The sequence below is a fragment of the Mustela erminea genome, chromosome 3 (assembly GCF_009829155.1).
Source record: "Mustela erminea isolate mMusErm1 chromosome 3, mMusErm1.Pri, whole genome shotgun sequence".
NCBI lineage: Eukaryota > Metazoa > Chordata > Mammalia > Carnivora > Mustelidae > Mustela > Mustela erminea.
In genome coordinates, this window is record NC_045616.1 from 53,213,669 (window position 1) to 53,226,846 (window position 13,178).

The following is a 13,178-nucleotide window of genomic DNA, read 5'->3' on the forward strand; positions in this document are numbered from 1 at the left end:
TTCTCTGGAGAGTAATACTTTTAATGACTCCAGAGACAGGGTTGTTATTTGGAAATCAACAAGCACAGCCTGAATTGACAGTGGCCTCTTCGTGTTTTACCTCTTAATGTGAACTAATACTTTCTCCAATTTCTCATTTTTCCCTACCTACAAATAAACCGGTATAAAGAGTGTGCTATAATATTCATCCCACTCACTTCTCTATTCGATATGGCAGCACTGATGTACCAGGTCCCTAGACTAATCCTTTATTTGGGGATAGAGCTTTTTTCCAGAATAAATAAAAGCAGAAATTTCATCTTAATAAGGCGAGTGCACCCCTCTGCTGCAATATCAGCTACTAGCAATCATTCTGTGCATCAATTTAGTTTTCTTCGAAAGAAAAATAATGCATGGTTTCTATCTCATTGTATATAGTGGAGATCACTAATACACCACTTCTTAAGGAAATGCATCTATAAATGAATGAATAAAGATACATGTGCTGCATAATATAATACTCTGTAGAAATATTTGGAAAAAGGAAAACTTAGGAACACTCAGGAAAGAATTTCAAACCTGGGAAGCCAATAATCTAATAGGTTTTTGAAATAATGTTGAAATAATACAATTTTAACACTATAGAGGCATGTTAGCACAGCAATCAAAAGTACTTTTATTCTTTCGTGCTTACATTTCTTAAGGAGTCATAAATCCAGACAGCTGAAAAGTAGCAACTTTAAGAGAAAAATATATAGAGAAACTAAGTTACTACCATGGCATATAACTGAGACAGAATAAATAAATGGAAAAAGAATTTTGATTTTTTTCCCTCCCTAGGGGATAAAGTTGCCTAGTCCTTTAAAACAAAATATCTATTCACACTGTAGTTCCATTTTCATATAAGTTGTTAAAGTGGAAAATGGTGATAAACTTAGTAAAAAAAAAAAAAAATGTCGTTCGCATTAGAAAACAATGAAAACAATATCCAGTCTAGAGTTAATTCCGGATTCCTTGTGACTAAATTGATACAATCTATGAATCAGAGTTTCTAATGATGGGGGCTACAGACCACTTCCATCTTAACCACCTGAAATGATTGTCAATAATTCAGATCTCTGGACTCCATCCCAGAAGTAATCATCTGATTTTCAGGGAATTTGCCTTTTAATCGGTTCCTAGATGTTCTCAGTAGCCTGAGAGCCGTTTATGAAGTGTTATTAGTACTTTTATACTTAAGTGTCAGCATAATAATCCTGTAATGAAAGTGAGAGGGTTGCAGAGAATTAAAACACTAAAACTTCTACTTATGGGCAAACACTACTGAGTTATTAAAAGTAAGCTTGTCATGCTCCCGAGTGCCAGAAAGGAAGATGGAGACTTCAGGTACAGTGATTACTAGGACCTGCTTCCTCTGCTTTGGTGAGAGGATAGCTCATAGCCCGGAACAATAAACATTGGCTGTTGTGGTTGCTTATATTTTGCATATCATCAAGGTTTTTTTTTTTTTTTTTTTCAAACTCTCAATCATAATATGATTCTATTGCATACCTTTTTAGTCTTGAGACCTTTGAGAAAAAGCTTGAATCATTCTGCTGTAGACTATCTTGGTTGTCAGATGACCAAACAGCTTTGTTCTTCTCTACTTGTTTAAGTTGGAGCTGCTGTTTCCAGTTAGCGCCCCCTCCCCAGGTCCTCTTTTTTTCATTTATTTTCTTCTTTTCTGTGTGTACATCCTCCAATAACTTACTAATTAGTCATACCTGGGAAGTAAATTTTCTGAATCTTTGCATGCCTGAAATTACTTTATTCATTCCGGGTAAGTAGTATGATTAGGATACAATTCTAGGTTGAAACTGTTTTTTCTCTGAATTTTAAGGGTTAATTGCAGTCTTCTGGCATTTAGTGCTACTGATGAAATATCTAATGCCAGTGGGCTTCTCTTTTGTTTATAGTTGCTTTGTTCTGTTATAGAGCCAGAGCATTGTATGATGAGAAGACTCTTGGGAAATCTGACTTTTTTTTTTTTTTAAGTTTTATTTTATTTTTCTGGTGTTCCAAAATTCATTGTTTATGTACCACACCCAGTGCTCCATGCAATACGTGCCCTCCACAATACCCACCACCAGGCTCACCTCTCCCTCCAACTCCCCTCCCCTCTAAAACCCTCAGTTTGTTTCGCAGAGACAATAGTCTCTCGTGGTTCGTCTCCCTGACTTGTTTTCTATGAAGTTGGGAGTTCCAAAATCTGGTGGCTTAGTCTCAGTTGGAAAACAGTTGAGCAAGCAAGCAGAGAAGTATCGAGGCTGCAATTTCAATCACTCAGATTTGGGTGGGGCAAAACCAAGATGGTGGCTGTCAGTATGTTGTCACTGGTTTTTCCTTTTGCAAAGAAAGCAGCTTGACTAGGGATGACCTGAAAGATCACTGTCCAAATGGTTTATGTCTGGTGCAGTCACAACACCAGAAAGGAGATGCAGTCTGCTGTAAGGGCAGCAGCTGAGGAGGAGTCATAGGGGGTCACCCAGAGAGTGATCCCTTACAGTGAATCTGTAAGGAGAAGGCTCCCCAGCTCCTCTGGAGTGGCAGAGGTTGGGGGGGGTGGGTACAACTAAAGACATGTAAAACCTCATATGAGACAACATTTAGATAGCTGCCAGAAACTGAATCTAGCAGCCAAGAAAGTTATAAATAGTATTAGCTCAATAAATAAACATTTTATTTTCCTTTATTACTCATCACTCTTTCCCACTTTGATCTCAGAAGAGTCAAAAACAATACAGAATGGAAGAAAAGTAGAGCATCAGCTGAGAGGAATCTGTAAAATACAGAACATGTTTCCTTCCCTGCTGTAAGTCTCCCATCCCTGGTCAAGCTTCAAGTAGGCCAGGGAATGGGAATGTAACCTTTGAAACAAATATGAAATAGAATTTTTGGTTGGGGTTAGACAAGTAAGATTATTTTAGTATCTAAAATAACAAAAATCTATCAGATGTACGTGGACATCTCCAGGGTGGGAAAGAGAAATTTGACATAGCACATTTAAAAGCAGAGGTTGAAAATAATTAGAGCTTGTTTTCTCTCTTATATTTTCACCAATGCCAGTCCATTTAATAAACTGGTTATAATATCTTTTTTGTTTCTTTACTGTTATTTTAATGACGTTCTGGTAGAAAAATTAAATACATGAGCTCAGTCCAACATTTTAATTATATGTTCTAAAAATTATTTTTAAAAAGTTTCTGAATGTGATTATTTTTTATTCTTCCTTACTATTTTCCTCTTTAATGTATTTTGTGAATTTGGAGAAGTCGGAACTAACAAACTTCGAATCTTTCACAGAACACATTCCACCCAATAGCTAGTTTGCCTGTCTTTTCCTACAAATACATTTTTTAAATCAAAACTAACACGTTTATTTGGGTTTCAGGGAGATACAATTTATATAAATGTATAATCAGGGTCATAAGTGGCTAGGTTTCAGATTAAGCAACAAAAGGCCAAGCAAACTAGTGAGTAGTATGAACATGGCAGCAAGGTATATAGAAAGATGATCAAGGTTGATTCGAAATGAGATGGAGCTAGGCTTGGGGCAGAAGGTCCTTACTAAATGTCATAAGTGAAGAAGAAGAGCCTCTGTCTTTGAGCTGCTGCCTCTCTACACCACTGCTTTATTTGCCACCATAACTTGTATTCAATAGCTGAGCTGACAGATACATTTGCAATGACTGACAAAAAGAGAGAAAAGGAGCAGTTGGGGAAAGAAAAGATAGAAGAAAATGAGCATAAGAGACTAGAAGGAAGAAAAAGGGAATGAGGAAAGGAAATGTTAAGGAAAGGATGACACTGAAGGAAGGTCAAGAACGGGCTATTTCTGAAGGAAATTGACTCCATTAAGGGCAACCTGTTAATCTAAATGTCAGGCAAAAGAAGTCTCTAAAAGGGCATTCTTCCTTGAGGAACAAGAGTCAGATTTTTAGCTCTGGCGTCGAATACAATAGCTACCAGTTATATATGCTATTTAAATGTAAGATTAAATTAACTGAAATAAAATAAAATTTACAGTTCGGTTCCCTGGGTTTACTGGCCACATTTAAATGCTCAAAAGTCACATGTGCTTAGAGGTTACCATATTTGATAGCACAGACCCATTTCTATCATTACAGAACATTCTGCTGGACAGTGCTGTTATGGAGCTTTATTGTTAGCTAAAGTTCAGCCAGTTCTGGGAATAGCATGTCAAAATGGTTTGGGGCGGAGGAGGAATTATGCTGTAGAGCAGTAACCGTTGGTTGGGCAACTTAGGTTTATTAGGTAGGATGAGGAGAAACAATCAGTATCCAAGACTGTATGTAACAGGGGGGAAGAGAGGAACAATTCGTGTAGGACAAGAACATTTGAAGGATTCAGTGGAAGATTTTTAGACTTCTGGAATCTCTCATAGCTCCTCCTACTAGTCAACTGAGAAGTTGAATCTCATTTCTTACGAGCTCTTGGTTTGATGAGTTCTCCAGCTTTACTCCACTCGTGGCAATTATAGTCTCAGACATCTTAGTCTATGACTGCCCTCAGGTCTTCTGAAGAATTTTCTCTTTGCTGTCAAATTTCAATCATCTGATGAGTGAATGGCTGTGTGAGAGAAAACACAGCCAACACTGTGAGGACAAGTAACATGGATTGCTAGAAGACTTTGTATAATGCCACTTAGTCATGACCCTGTCCTACCTGGGACCATCAGGAAGAACAGATCTTCCCTCTACTTTGAATCTGTGCAGACAGTTTGATATCAATAGGTTTACTTAATACTTTGTTTATTCTCCTGATTTACCCAGAGTAACCAGGGAAACAACTTTAAGAATCTTATTTTAACAATTAAAAGAACTTAAATAAATAGAGATACAAGCACACACACACACACACACACACACACACACACACACACACAAGCCACCACAAGAAGGTGGCCAAAAAAATGTGGCAGGCAGCATTGGTATTATTCATTGATGTTACCTGATATTACCCAGGTCTGAAATTTCATTACTGCTATTTGGGCAGTTTCTTTGTAACAAGAAAGGGCGTTTAGCTGACAGACCATAATAAATAAAATATTCATAGGTACATAGGTAAGACAACTAAAGTCTGTCATGCTATTGAGTTAGAATCCTCAAGGTTGATGTGCAAATAGAAGAAATGTTTATGGTGATGGGAGAATTTTCTAGTTACAGAAGGCAGTATTTAGTTAGTCTGTCCAGGTCAACAGCTCAGGCTTGCCAGTTTTAGTAGATTGCATATAGGGGTGGCCAGTTCAGAAAAGTAAGGTATCCCATCAGACCAAGAAATTCTCCACATTGGTAATTATCTGTGGAACATTACAACAGTTTTTAATCTTTTAGGACAAACAGTCTTCCCATTTTATGTGATGTCCTGGCCTGGATAATGGACTTGGGACTAAAAAAATCAAATTGATCTTTATAGACTTTGTGTACCTTATACATTGTCAACAAAGAGAATAAATTCTGCAGGAATTCCAACCTATAAAAACATAATAGAAGATCACCCACATTTTATATGTGTAGATATGGATAAAATATGTATTTTTAAGAGTATATGAGTCCTGAGGAAACCGGACATCTCTAAGCTGGTAGTCTCTAAGGTAAGGATTATATAATTGCAAGAAGAGGGTGCTTCTGTAAACCTTTGGAAAAGAACTACATGTTTCATTGATTTTCCCAAGTGATCAAAATAGATACAGTGAGTCCTAATGCAAGGCCATTCTAAAGAATGTCGAGCATGGATATGTCACTATAAAGTGAGTCACTGTTTCTGTGAGGGAGAGTGAAGTGGTATTAGAATTGAGGACTATAAAAAAGTGCGAAAACTATCCTTGTAGTAGTTCTCAAATCTTGTTAAAAGCAGTAGCCTTGTCTGTCTTTTTGAGGGATGAAGTGGAGGTTTTTACAAAGACTAATATAGGATAATGAATTTTTCCTTTTTTGGGCTGTAGTCACTCGAACGCCTTTTTTTAAGGGTATTTTGGGTTCATTTCAGTAAAGGGATTGAAGGATTGATTGAGACATTTAAGTGTACTTCCTGCTTTCCTGAGCTGGTCCTGGCCCAGATTAAACTGGTGACAGATGCAAGGTCTGAGATGTTGGTAGGGGGAACATCAGAAAATACATAAGCAATCTGTTCTATCTTCAAATTCTAGGCCAAACTGCTTCTCCTGGGAATTCCAGAAAGACTCTCAGGCCCACATTTAATAGAGGTGTCCGATTAATAAATAAGGTCTCTTGTAGAATCACTGAAGTAAAATCACTAAGCAGAAAAGCATATTAACTGGTGAGAGGGCCCAGAGAGACAGGAGTGGCTAAAAGAAAGGCAGAGTCTGAAGGATATAGGGGCTATCAGTGAAACATTTGTTTTTAAACCGTTTTATTGAGATAAAATTGATACACACAAAGAGAGAAAATCTTATGAAACATTTTTGTTACTCCAGAGAAAGAAATGATGAAAAAGTGGTTAAGTTTATGTTAGACGGTGTTGTCCTGGTATTAAGTAAGAAATGGAGCATTCTGGCTTGCAGTTATGTGGAGATTTTTCTTTTTTGTTGAGGGCATTTATTGGCAGACTAGAGCAGCTATTTTAAGAATAGTAGTTTTCTTTTGTTGTTTTTGTTTATTTTTTAAAGATACTATATCTTGCTCCAAGGTAGGACAATTTTTCCTCCAATATTCTTTGTCATTATTTCAGCCAATGTTTTTCTCTCAGCTGGACGTAGTCCTTGGTATTTTGATTTTTTTAAAGAGCTATTAATTTGGTCTAGAAATTTTCTTATTTTAGGTCAAAATATCCAGAATACTTCATAAACTCATGTAACTCAGAAAAAGAGTCTGCCATGCTCTGTGTTTTCAGGCTAAATCTGCCACCTTAGACTTAAGAGTCTCCAAAAAGTAAGTAGATAAGGTAGCTGTGAGGTCTTTCCCCATTTTTATACCCTTTTTAAATCCATCTTTAGTCAAATTGTAACCAGTACATCCTATATCAGTCTGATCATCAATCCTTTCTGATTTTTCAAACCATGTTTTATTATTTCTGAGTCTTACGAAGTGAGCTAGTTGCTAGATACCAGAGTCCCAGACTAAATACCCCAAGGACAGACCAAAATTCCTCAGTGGATTTTTGTATTTCAGGAGAAGGGTTTGAAATTTCTTAATTACATTATGCAAATCTGATCTTCAGCGAAGGTTAAAGCGGAAAAAGCAGGGAGATTGGCCACCATCTTCACCTACGCTGGTTAAGAATCACTGCCAAAATACTAGCAACTGATAAAATGACTTGCTCAGCTGTCTTGTCACTAAGGCTCTAAGAAAGGATATGTCAGGAGATCTCTAGCACTCTGTCCTCGTGGACATGGCTCAGGATGGGCAGCATCCTGAGGATGAGAGCCCACTCCTGATCCAAATCATAGTACAAGAGTGTGGAAGGAAATTAACTGGAGCAATTGTTACTATAAACCAGTCATTCTCAAAATGGGCCAGAGTGGGGAGTTGAGGAAGACCGTGATGACAGAAGGGACATGTACTAATGTCTGAAGACATTCTTGGCTGTCACAACTTGGGGGGGTCAGTGTGCTACCACTAGTTTCTAGTAGGTAGAAGACTGGGATGCCACTAAACTTCTTGGGCAGGTCAAACTCCCACAACAAAGAACTATACAGCCCAAAATGTCAATAGTGCAGAAATGGAAAAATCCTGGCATAAATCTTTGTGCTAAAAATGCCAGACATCAGAAAGCTCTGAAGGAAAGATCTGTTAGGGGAAAGGGGCAAAATTTTTAAAGCATTAGCAGAAAGGGTCAGACAAAGTTCAGTTAATTTGGTCAAATTGGTCAAAAATGGTTCTCTGAATAGGGAAGAATTGTTTTTGCAGGTTAATAGGTGTTGGTTGGGTAATTCATACTCACAAAGAGGAGTGGAGAAGAGTTAGGTGCTTAGGTCATGGGTAAGAGATGGTTGAAAGGAACAGCTGTGGAGGTCAAAGACAGGTGAGAGCCAGAGTAGAAAATTCTCATACAAAAATAATATCAAACACAAACAGGAGCTCCATGGGAGTGCAAACATGTTATCTAAATGCAGAATTCTGCCTATTGGAAGAATTGTGTCCCTTTAGAATAAAAAAGAATATAAGCACAGTAATTAAGTTTGCGTAATATTCAAAGAGCTAAATAATATGGGATACAACTCACAAGACTAGTCTGGTCAAGGCAATACTATTTAGGTAGAGAATATTAAACCTGTTCTGTTTCTCCTTTAGAGCCATACCAAATGTTTTTAATTGAGTAATTTGAACCTCACAGCTTTAAAGGTGGATCTGTATAACAAACTAAGCTAAACTGGCAGGATTCTTAGATGTGGTGGAATAACTCCTAAAACAAACATGAAGTTAAAAATAGTTAAAGGAAAATGATGTGGCATATAAACAGTCTGGGTTGTTTGACCTGGTTGAATGAAATCTGCAAAAATTGTGGGCTTTTATTCAGCAGTATAGAAGCAGTTTTTTTGAAAAAGGTTTTTAAGTATAAACATCAATTCCTCATTAAATCTACTTTTTTTTACATGGTCCTCCACTAACTGTTTTTTTTTTTTTTTAAGTGTTAAACAAAAATATTTGAAGGAAATTTAACAGGTTTCAATAGGTGAAAAAGACTTCCTATCACAATCAGGCAGAGAAAATGACATTTTCAAGAGTGGAGGCCTGCCATGAAAATACTTTTAACAAAGCATCTCCTACAAAGCAACCTGGTCAAAGACTGAAGAACAGAGATATGCATATGAGGAAGCACAATGCCTGGTAATAAACAGGCCTGTTTCTTTTTAATGTGTAATCTTTTAGCTTTCTGCCTGGATGATGTTATATAAGGCCATCATAATCAACAAATTTCACTGCTGCTGAGGAGAAGAGGAAGTCTAAACACATCAGCAATTTCTTAAGAAAGTGCAAATGCCAAACAAATCAGGAATTCATTAACTAGATGGTGCTGACATTTCCCGGTGGCTTTTGGAGAACTGAACCATTCATTCTTCAATCTTTACCCAGAACAGGGGGCTCTCTGATAGTAAGTGTGAAGTGTGCTTTAGTTTAGACTTAAAAAAAAAAAAAAAATGATCTGATGTGCAATTCTACTTTCAAGTTTTAGTGTTTTGTTGAACATGACCTGAGATGCCTCGGCACATCATAGACTTTCCATATCGGATTCCCCATTCGCCCTCACTGAGCCCTTGACTGGACTTTCAGTATCATCCACAGCTTGTTATATCACAGAACAGATAGAATAAAATGTCTTTCTAAACTCCTTTTACTTTTTCTATAGAATATGTTGGTTGGTTTTTTAAAAAAATACTAATTGTACAATTTTGTCTTTATAATACTTAATTCACTGGAATCCGTATCTATTCATGGTCTCTAAGCATGAAGTCTAAATAATGCCAATTCCTTTCTCTTTACCACATGAATATACAGCCTGCTGGTCATACTAAGAGGAGGCTTATAAGGAAGACAGTAAGGACATAAAATACGGGCACACAGAGTCCATTGAGGAACAGTCAGAAACAACCTGTGTGAATAATTAGGTTGAATAATTGAATAAAACAAAATCACACAATCATGTGGATTAAAAACAAATAATTCCCAGTTTAGGTTCCTGAGAAAAAACTTTCCCCAAATTCTTCCTCATATTTATCTTTCATAATATAAGATACAAATTAATTCTTGAATTGTTATAAACTGACTGTCCACAAAAAGTTAGTTTTAATCCTAGCCTCATTATGTGAAGAAGCAGATAAATTTAACTGTGTATGATAATATAAATATTATGTTAATATTTCAAAGAGTTCCTTACTCTAACTCAAATTTTTGACTTTAGGTATTTGGACATATTAATATGACATTGGCCCAAAAGCATTATGTGGAATTATATTTGTTTTAAAAACAATAAATATATTTTAACTGATTTCTTTCTAAATTAAAAAAGATTAAAATTTTGACATGATTAAATAGCTATAGAAATTCTTGCTTTGAGTATTACTGTAGGGTATCATTTTAGAGTGTTTTTTAAAGTATAGTTTATTTTGTCATTTAGTAATAAAATGGAGAAAAGAATATACTATAGTTTTATAGATGTAGCAATTTATACCAAAATGTTCTTAAGTCAAAAAGTTCATAAGTCTGTCAAATCATCAGTATTCTATTTGCCTAATCAGTGGAACTCTATCCAATGTCATATTTTTTAGTCTTTCCTACTGTATTCTTAAGTATTTAAATTATTTCTATCAGAGTTGCATACTATCAAGTTGATGGCTCACTTACAGTGAAAATCAAGATCCCCAATTCTTAATGGCTTCTAAAATTTTCCTGTGTATAAGATCACAAGCAAGGTCTTGAGCCTCATGGCTCCTGTGGCATAAGCTTTCCCTATGCAATATTACATACCTAGGCAGAAAGAAAGGCAGTTGATCTGAAAAGTTGATGTAATACCAAATACCAAATTCTAAGTCCCTGGTTGTCTAGCATATTCTATATCCAAGAAATGCTTAATTAAGTATACTGGCAAAATTCTTGTAGATAAGTAGCAGAATGTTTTTATAGATAGTAGCAGAGTTTTCAGTGTACAACTGTAGTTACCATTTATTAGTCTCCATATTCGGCTTCTACACAGAAGTTTTAAAGAGAACTTTTAAGTATGTTTGTACATGAAACCATTGACTCTATCTGTATAAATCTTAAGAAAATTCCAGGGGCTCCTGGGTGGCTCAGTGGGTTAAGCCTCTGCCTTCAGCTCAGGTCATGATCTCAGAGTCCTGGGATCGAGCCCCACATTGGGCTCTCTGCTCAGCAGGGAGCTTGCTTCCCCCCCCCCCCCCCCGCCTACTTGTGATCTCTCTCTCTGTCAAATAAATAAAATCTTAAAAAAATAAAAAGAAAATTCCAAAACTATTCCCTTTGCCCAAGTATCATCAGTCATCTCTTGATTTCTTGAGGATTGCTCTTTAGTACTTGACTCAAGAACTATTTATTTGGACAATAAGTTTTCACCTCTTGCATATTCACAACATTTTCTCTGTAGCCATTATACTTGAAGTAAACTTGATATAAAATCATGGGCTATACATATTATTTCTTTAAATAACAGGTTTTGCTGGACAAGATTTATCTTTTAAGTCAAGTAGTTCTAAGCAATGGATCTGTGTGAATCAGTCTGGGACAGGATTTGTCTGCTAAAAATGTGCCCTTTCAGTTTGACATTTCAAGGGTATTGTTTGTCTCAAATTATGTATGTATATATGTATGTATTTATAAAGATTTTATTTATTTGACAGAGAGAGAGAGAACAAAGCAGGGGGAGCGGCAGGCAGAGGGAGAAGCAGGCTTCCTGCGGAACAGAGAGCCTGATGTAGGGCTCTAACCCAGGACCCTGGGATCATGACCTGAGTCAAAGGCAGCTGCTTTAACCAACTGAGCCACCCAGGCACTCTGTCTCAAAGTATTTAGTTAAAGTTTTAAATAGTTCTTCTCTATTGTTTTAGTTTTCTTTTTCTGGGGCTCCAGTTAAGCATTTTTTGGGTCTCCTTTGCATGATTTATCTTTTTTTTTTTAATTTTATTTATTTATTTTACAGAGAGAGATCACAAATAGACAGAGAGGCAGGCAGAGAGAGAGAGGGAAGCAGGCTCCCTGCTGAGCAGAGACCCTGATGTGGGACTTGATCCCAGGACCCTGAGATCATGACCTGAGCCGAAGGCAGCGGCTTAACCCACTGAGCCACCCAGGCACCCCATGATTTATCATTTTTTCCTATAATCCTTTTTTGTCTTTATTTCTACTTTATATTTGAAATTGAAGTGTAATTGACATACATGTTATATTTCAGGTATCCAACATAGTGATTTGACAAATATATACATTACAAAATGGTCAATGTGGTAAATGTAGCTATCTGTCACCATGCAGTTATTATAATGTTACTTACTATATTTTCTATGCTGTACTTTTTATCCCTGTCAGTTTGTACTGCTTTTACCTAATTTGCTTATCACCCCCACCTCCCATCTGGCAATTACAAGTTCATTCTCTTTATTTAGGAGTCCATTTCTCTTTTGTTTTCGTTGTTGTTGTTTTTAAGATTCCACATGTAAGTGAATTCATATGGTATTCTTTTTTCCTACCTGACTTATCATTTAGCAGAATACATTCTAGGTGCATCTGTGTTATCAAGAATGGCAATTTTTAAAAATAACTGAGTAATATTCCATTGTATATTTTACCACATCTTTATTCATCTGTCAATGGAATACTTGGGTAGCTTCTATATCTGGCTATTAAAAATAATGTTGTTATAAACATAGGGGTACATATAACTTTCCAAACTAGTGCTTATGTTTTCTTTGGGTAAACAGTAGAATTCCTGAATCATGTGCTATTTCTATTTTTAATTTAAAAGCGGGGGGTATTATTTATTTATTTATTTTGAGAGAGAGGGGGACAGAAAGAGTTTTAAGCAGACTCCTTGCTAAGTGGGGAGACTGATGTGGGACTCATGACCTAAGCTGAAAGCAAGAGTCAGGTGCTCAACTGACCATGCTACCCAGGTGCCAAACATTTTTAAAAATTTTGAGGCATCTCCAGAGTGGCTGTAACAATTTGTATTCCCACCAAGAGTGCATCTTTTCTTCACATCCTTGCTACACTTAATATTTCTTCTGGTCTTTTGGATGCTGGCCAGTTTGAGTAGTGTGAGGTGATACCTCATTATGGTATTGATTTGCATTTCCCTCATGAATAGTGATACTGAGCATCTTATCATGTGTCTGTTGGCCATCTGTATGTCTTCTTTGGAAAAGTGACTGTTCAGGCCCTCTGCTCATTCTTAGGTTATGTTTTTTGGGTGTTTTTGTATTGAGTTGTATGAGTTCTTCATCTACTTTAAATATCAACTCTGTATCACATGTATCATTTGCAAATATCTTCTTCCATTTAGTGGATTGTCATTTCTTTTTTATTATTATTTATTTCTCTGTGCAAAAGATTTTTAGTTGGATGCACTCCCTGTGGTTTGCTTTTTTTTTCTTTTGTTGCTATTGCCTGAAGAAACAGATCCAGAAAAATATTGTTAATGCCAGTGTCCAGAAGAGTAAACCCTATGTT